The sequence below is a fragment of the Anguilla rostrata genome, chromosome 5, assembly GCF_018555375.3.
Source record: "Anguilla rostrata isolate EN2019 chromosome 5, ASM1855537v3, whole genome shotgun sequence".
NCBI lineage: Eukaryota > Metazoa > Chordata > Actinopteri > Anguilliformes > Anguillidae > Anguilla > Anguilla rostrata.
Window position 1 is genome coordinate 7,035,465 of NC_057937.1, and position 7,857 is coordinate 7,043,321.

The 7,857-nt window shown below is 44.0% G+C and overlaps 2 long non-coding RNA genes across 2 annotated transcripts; both read right to left on the reverse strand.

Moving 5' to 3' along the window:
• Positions 1-1,538: 1,538 nt before the first annotated feature.
• On the reverse strand, positions 1,539-5,059 carry LOC135256078 (uncharacterized). The gene is made up of 2 exons (XR_010330364.1): positions 4,892-5,059; positions 1,539-2,015 (listed from the first exon to the last, which is right to left on the reverse strand). It is a non-coding gene; the product is annotated as an uncharacterized LOC135256078 (long non-coding RNA).
• Positions 5,060-5,736: 677 nt separating this feature from the next.
• LOC135256079 (uncharacterized) lies at positions 5,737-7,316 on the reverse strand. The gene is made up of 2 exons (XR_010330365.1): positions 7,162-7,316; positions 5,737-6,842 (listed from the first exon to the last, which is right to left on the reverse strand). It is a non-coding gene; the product is annotated as an uncharacterized LOC135256079 (long non-coding RNA).
• Between the last annotated feature and the right edge of the window lie 541 nt (positions 7,317-7,857).

Below are 7,857 nucleotides of genomic sequence, written 5' to 3' on the forward strand. Positions count from 1 at the left end.
GCCTGATAATCAGCTGCCCGTCATCAGCATGTAACGGACGGTGCCGTGCAGTTCCACGCATCATACACTCATACATGCATTTCAGAGCATCTAAACTTCTAAAACTCTAAACTAGGGCTGCTTGACTCCAGGTCCCAATTTCTCTAATGAGCTTACTTTGTGAACCAAGAAGGTAAAAAAAAAAAAGGTAATATTTTGTGAAATCGGGTGCTGTAGCGCATGGTTGGAGCAAATGTTTGAAGACACTACGACCGGCCAGACACTGGAGTTAAGGAGCACTGCTCCAAACCCCTGAACCTAAACCTCTAAAACCTCTGAACCTCCCCCAAGATTTCGTCTGTTTTGTTTCATGGCCCCGAGACTTCTTTTTGTTTGTGTGTGTTTTTGGTTTGTGGAATGTACCCAGCCCCAGGCTATTTATTTCCTTTCAGTTTTGGAGTGTGTTTTTTTCCCCCTTTCGGTCGCCGGTCCGCTGGGCACTCCCACGCGCGCTGTGCGGCTACATTTCAGCGCAGCGGGAAACGTCCGCGCCTTGACGGAGGCACATTCGTGTTCTTCAGTTTTCCCCTTCCTCTCCCTCGAACCGGGCCTCTCGATCACGGGCGCCGTGCGCAGCCAGCGCAGACGTGGCGCAGTCCCCTGAGGTGTCAGGGGATCCGTCTATGCGCAGTGAAGGTGACGCTGCGTCCAGTTATAGAGCTGCACCGTTTTAACTGAACACAGCAGGTGTTCTTTCAGTAAATTAAGTAGCTTCCTGCCTATGTTGATTTATCAGGTTGTACAGGACAAACGGTACACGTCCTTGTTAAACAGATATTATCTGTTTGGGTGCAGTTATTCAATGCAATTTTCCCTTCACATGGTACATTGCAAAGGTGCATGAATCCACTGTTTACTGTATAAATATTCCTTTGTCATTGTGGTGCTTGTTTGTCTACCCTACCATCAATATTTATTCAGGATAAATTTCACTTCTTACACTTTAAATTGTATCCATTAAATTATTCATGTGTTCTCATAAATCAGTATTTGAATGCTCTCAGACTGACATTGCCCTGCCCGAAGTGGATCGAATCGAACTCCGTTGTGGTTTATCCTCAACGGCAAAAAGCCTACGAGCGGTGAAATGAGATTTCTGTGTGCAAGTATATTTTATAGGTCTTTTAAAAAAATTATATAGCAGCCATTAGTGGCCTTTGTTCCTTTAAAACTTTCAGCTGTCTCAGAATGAAAGAGCCAATTTGTAGCTATTATGTGTGCGGATCCATAAATATCGAAATCTATGAAAATGTTGCAGCTGCAATTTGCACATAATACGGTATGCTATTTGCGCATGTTTGGGCTTTTGAATATTTAATTGTAAGTATAAATTATTGCACCATTGAGATGACATACAGTACTCAGACTAATAGCTTGAGGTAGTAATGGGACAAAGACTTTATGAACCTCTAATGCCTGAAGCCTTGCTCGGATCAACAGTGATTCAAATCTGCACCAACCATAATGGAAACCAGAAAATACCTCATAACCACCGCCAGTCAGGAGCTAGTATCTTACAGTACAGATGGCAGTCTAGAAATACATATTTTCCATTAATTTCCCTTCTTTTTCTCTCAATTTGGAGAAAGAAAAATGAAGAAAAACAATATGTATGCTCACACGGCTCGCTGTTGCCGTTCTGGGAGAGAGCAGAAAGACATGGGGTCTCCTCAAAAATGCATGATGTCACCATCACTTCCTCTGATGTCACAGCTGACACGGCGAGCTCACACAGACATGAGGCAGAGGAAGGCGCTTCTACAGAGGAGCAGCAAAAACATCACGACTGACCAGCCAGGGGTTGCCGGTGTGCATTTGAATATTGTAATCTGAGCTAAAGGGCGCCCCCCTCTGGGCGGTGTAGTTCATAACCCTGCATTCCCCACTGATGCAGTCCAGGTTTCCGTATCAGGCCACAGAGAGGCTTATTTATTCTGCAGGAATCCAGATGAAACCTGTCAAAGTCTGTCCAGGGGCTAAAAAATAAATAAATGAATAATTTAAATCTCAACAAGATGAATTCCGTTTCACTTCCGCTCCGCTCGCGTACATTTACTGCATTCATGTAAATCCCTCATCAATACGGAAATTAATTCCAGATTTTTTGTCTCATAAATGCAGGTGTGGTTGGGGTGGGGGTGTGATCCAGGTCCAGTTGAAAATTCAAATGAAAGAATCTGATATCCACAGGTCTGAGAAGTATTATGAACCAGAGAGGGATTAAGTTACAAACAACAGAAAGTATGCATTATGTATAGAGTATGTATATCAATAATGCACTAACACTGATTAAAAAAAAGACCCTTCAGTGCAGCTCACGTGCATGTGAAGATAACCAGTCTACACATCACTGGAACCACACATCAGTCACATCTTCTGGTGGTTTTATATAATTTAATCCATTTCCTGACCCATGCGGTTCATGGGCCAAAAAACCATTAGGGTTATGTGCTCATTATGTGTCTGAGTGACAACTGCATGCCCTCTGTGTCCTCCCTGGCAACACCTTTGGGGGTGAAAGTGGGGGCTGAGGTTCTATGTTTCTGGGGGGGAGGAAGGGGGGCTGAGTGTTGTAGTGTTTCTGAGGGGCTGGGGGGGGGCCTGAGTGTTCTTTTTTTTTGGGGGGGGGGGGGTGAAAGGGCGGCTGAGTGTTCTAGTGTTTCTGGGGGGGGGGGCTGAGTGTTATAGTGTTTCTGTGGGGTTGGGGGGGGAGCTGAGTGTTCTATTTTTTTTTGGGGGGGGAAAGGGGCGGCTGAGTGTTCTAGTGTTTCTGGGGGGGGGGGGGCTGAGTGTTGTAGTGTTTCTGTGGGGTTGGGGGGGGGCTGAGTGTTCTATTTTTGGGGGGGGGGGGTGAAAGGGGTGGCTGAGTGTTCTAGTGTTTCTGGGGGGAGGGGGGAAGGGGGGCTGAGTGTTGTAGTGTTTCTCTGGGGGGTGGAAGGGGGGGCTGACCGCTCTAGTGTTTCTGCATACAGCGTCTTAATGTCACCCTGACATTTGCGAGGGGTTTCCCCCAGAGGATGGTATCTGTGATGCTGCAGCAGTAAGGCACAGCTCAGATCCGCGCTTCCCCATCTGTCTCCTCCATCGTTCTACCGGTTCTCCACTTAGAGATGCACTGAGCTATGCTGCACCACATTAAGCACAGAGGCTAAGCTAAAGTTCACTGAGCAGAATGCTAACCTACACTGTTATGAGCAGAATGCTAAGCTACGCTGCATTGAGCAAAATGCTAAGCTAAACTGCGCTGAGCAGAATGCTAACCTACACTGTACTGAGCAAAATGCTAAGCTAAACTGCACTGAGCAGAATGCTAACCTACACTGTACTGAGAAAAATGCTAAGCTAAACTGCACTGAGCAGAATGCTAACCTACACTGTACTGAGCAAAGTGCTAAGCTAAACTGCATTGATCAGAATGCTAACTTACACAGCATTGAGGATAATCCTATGCTATACTGCATTGAGCAGAATGCTAACCTACACTGCACTGAGGATAATCCCATTCTACACTGCATTGGGCAGTCACGCTACACTAAGCAGAAGGCTCATATTTGGATGTATACAGTATATGTACGGTAATTATATGCATGGTATTATCTTTTCCCTGTGCTAATGTAATATCTGCCAATAGTTATTAATGGAAAAAAAAAAAAAAACTACCCCAAGGGTTAAAAACAGCTGCGAGCAGAGAGCATGCAGTCGGAGTTACACAGAAGCCTAAGCACCTCTTCAGAAAGCAGCTCCAAGACTCATGAAGGTTCTTGAGCCTTTCCATGCCTGCAATGAACTGCAGATTAAAAAAACATGAACAGGGATCTGTGGACCGCTCTCCAGCCACTCGCAGCGTTGAGATATTCTTGTTCTGGCTTCTATTTTTTTTATTAAATTTTTTTTCAGTTCCCCTAGAATAAGTCTCCCGCTCTCCCCACTCTGGCGCTGGCACAGTCAGTCTCACCGCCACGCGGTGCATATCCTCCACGGCAAAATCTGATTTCATTCCAGCCCGGCGAGCATCAAAATATAGCGTAGGCCTGTTCACCGCTCGGCTTCCGATTATGTTTTATGAATGAGGGATCGTCGCGGTCCCCGAACGGGAGGGGTTTTCCGGAGTTTAACCGGTTACACGCGCCGTTTCTCCAGCTCTTCAGCGATTTGTTTCCGTTTCTGTTTTCCGTGCTTTTTCGACCTAAATGTATTCGGAAAGGGGCTCTTGGGTTTTTCGGCGCAATTTGTCCTTTGCTGTTGTCGCCGCTCTGATTAATAAACAATGGAGGCACTTCCTGTGTGTGTTTTTATTTATTATGTATTTTTTATTTTTAATTATTTGCAGGCCTGTGTGTGACACATTGCTCTGTGCATCTGCTTTGTCCTTGTTTCTGTGCCAAACTGTGGCATGTTACATTTCTATATGACAGCATTAATAACTATTTGTTAAAAGTCAGAGCCACATATTACCACTATCTACTGCAATAACATTGGGCATACATTACACATGTCATATTGAATGGTAATTTGCTATGTGATATATCATGTGAAAGGAAATGACCAAATACTGAGATTTACAATCACATACAATGAGCATGCTGAATGTTAGCCAAGAAATATGCCATGCGTTTTCAATGTTCATTAAATTCCATGCAGTCTTATGTTGCAGTGATAAAGCTGTTGTTTTGTGGTTATGGAGAGCCCCCAAACCCACATGCATATGCGTAATCCTGGTTTGGAAGGTGTGCGAAGGTGTTTCTGACATGAAGAGAGCACACAGAGCTGTCTGAGACACATCAAACGGATCTCACTGAATGACTCGCACAGTTTGTCTGCCAGCTCGATGCTCTGCTTCATTTGAACTCACCTGGACAGAGCTTACCTGGGGCTCCACGAGAGAACGTGCGCTCCTGAGCTCCACACAGAGCGTTGGGCGTTTTAAGCATAAAAAGCAAGGTCCTGTGTGTCTGGCAGCCCGTCTGTACAGTGTCTAAAGCCACTCTCCAGTGGCTGGGAGCCAGTTACAGCTTTATCACAAAGCCACCTGTTGAGCAGTCATTAACAATCATCATCTTGCAGTACCTGAATCAGTAAAATTAGCCCTTTAATTGTTACTAATTATGTGCAATTACACACCAATTTACCAAGTAGTGCTCATGCCAATTGCTATTTATTTATTTGATTTATAAATCTTTTTTAGGATAATGTGTTCCAATGATACATTTTTATTTATAAGAACATAATGTAATTTGCATGTTGAATATATTTTGACCTGTTTCCTTTTTGTGATGGCAAAATAAATAGTAAATAGTAATAGTTAATTTTCACTGTAACACAAATAGTATATTAAGGTAATCTAATAAATAACCTAAAAACAATTATGTATATTTGTTTATTGTTTAGTATTTTATTATCTAAATTGTTAATTAGTCACATAAACAATGAAAAAGCAATAGCCAATTTATTCCTTGCATTAAAATGAAACTCAATTAAATATTTTTGAAAGCCTCAAAATCTTTTTTTTTTTTTCCCAAGTTAACATGCAACTCACTGTAAATACATACAAAATATGTTGTAAATAAACAACATGATTAGTTTAATCCAGAATTCAGGGCTTGACATTGTGGTATAGGGATGAATGACAACTTATACCTGCATTTGTGTGCAGTTCACTATTATTTCTGCCTGAATTCGTCCATTATGATTAATCTCTCTTTACCTAATTAGTCACTGCTTAATGCCAGTCACCACATTATACTGCATTATTATGGATATGCTGTAGATACATGCTGCAGATTGCAACTGAACGCCACGTTACAAAGCTGAACGCTGAAAACAGGCCCTGGTTGTAAGGGAAAAGATGTTTTCACCGATGACTGCGCTTGTTTAGACAACAGTTTGTCAGCATAAAAGTGGCTGAAAATTGCGTGTAAGGTCGCACGCGGCTTTTCAATATGTGGTTAATGTTGCGTGGTAATGTTCCCGGCAAATTGCAGTTCCGTGGATTGCAGGAGAGGGCGAAGTCTTCGCTCAAGAGCGTTTTCCAGGGAGAAGCACGCTAACGGGCTGCGCTAGCAAAGAATCTTCCTGTACCACCGACAGGGTAAGCACTGAAAACCTGACCATGGCAAGCGCAAAGGAGCCAGTTCACCCGGGACAAGCAATGCCCTCCTCACCGGTCCATACTTTTGGCCTGCATTAAATCTAAATGTGTTCTTAGCTGGCTTATAAGTAAATGCATGAAGCATGAAACTTGTTTTTTCGCAGACTGATAAATGGATAAAAATGTGTAACTGAAGTCTTTCCGTGGTCATATCCATTTTCCACTCCGGTGTGGAGTGGCAGCTTAATGCCCTCGCCTCTCTGAGACGGCACGAACTCCCCCGTTGAGTAATCCTCCGCTCCCTTTCTTTTACCCAACAGAATGATCCATTCCTCGCTAATGGATGGAATACTCTTCCTTCCCACCCCCACACACACACGCATACCTGCATTTAAACACTTAATGACCCTCAATTTCATGGGGTCATTAGTCCCTCTTTGGAGGGATTAATATGTCAGCGCAGATACTAATTACTCCATTAGGCACCCAAAGCATGAAATTATAGGATCCTTGGCCCTGTGCATGGCCCTGTTCCTGACCACCCTGCAATTTTAGAGCCAGAATAACTGCATTGTTCTTAATTTTATCAGTTTTTTATTCTTCCCCAAACTGCCACTCATCCAACAATACGGCGTCGTCAGCGCGTCAGAATCCAAAAATAGCAGCACCTGCTTCACCCCGCGGCCTACAAAAGGCCTTCCTTCAGATTCATTACCTGAGAAAGAGAGAGAGAAAGAGAGAGAGATAGATGGAAAGAGAGAGAGTGAGAGAGGGGGGGGTGAGAGAGAGAGAGAGAGAGAGGGGAGGAAGAGAGAGAGAGAAGTGAGAGTGAGAGATAGAGAGAGGGGTGGAAGAGAGAGAGAGAGAAAGAGAGGGTGATGTGGGGATGATTCATAGCACACACACCACATCAGTTCACTGAGTGTTTACCCCGATGGGGTGGAGGTGAGAACCAACACGCCGTGCGGAGTCTGTTGGTGTGCTAGACTGGGCTTAAATACTCCAAATCCTCCCCATGCACTCCAAATATTTACCCTTATATCCTCCATAAGACTGTTCTTAACCAGAAGCATGTGAGAAAATTCTAATCTTCAAACATTCCTTGCTGGATGTCTGAAATCACTTCGTGCGGAATGCAGTTCTAGGAGCCGTTTTGATGATAATGTGCCCTGTGGACTTTATTGGCTGAACCTGCTTCAGGATTTTGAGCAGGTCTGAGAAGGAAAATCAATCAGTAATGATGCCTCATAACTGTCAGCTTGTGCAAACATAATTTCCACTCGGTACAGATGTGTTAATTTAGACCTCAATTTTCTGATTTGCTGGTCTATGCCTGCACATTAGAGGAATACCGGAATGCTCTTGCGCCACACCTGTGTCTCCTCCGTTAACCAAACTCAGTTTCCCAGCAGCCTCACAAAATGGAATGCTTGGCTTAGAGCAGGGGTGTCAAACTCCAGACCTAGAGGGCTGCAGCTAAAGATTCCACACTCCTTGTTCTCAAGACCTTAATTGGGTACTGACTGAAAGGAAACCACAAATACCTGCTGACACTGCAGCCCATCGGGACTAAAGCTTGACACCCCAGGCTTAGAGCCTCATTCCAGCCCTACAGGCCACACGCAGTACTACATTATGTTACTGTACATTACATCGCATGCATTTAGCAGACACTCATATCCAGAGCGACTTACACTATTTTTTTACATAGCATCTGCATCCATTTATAC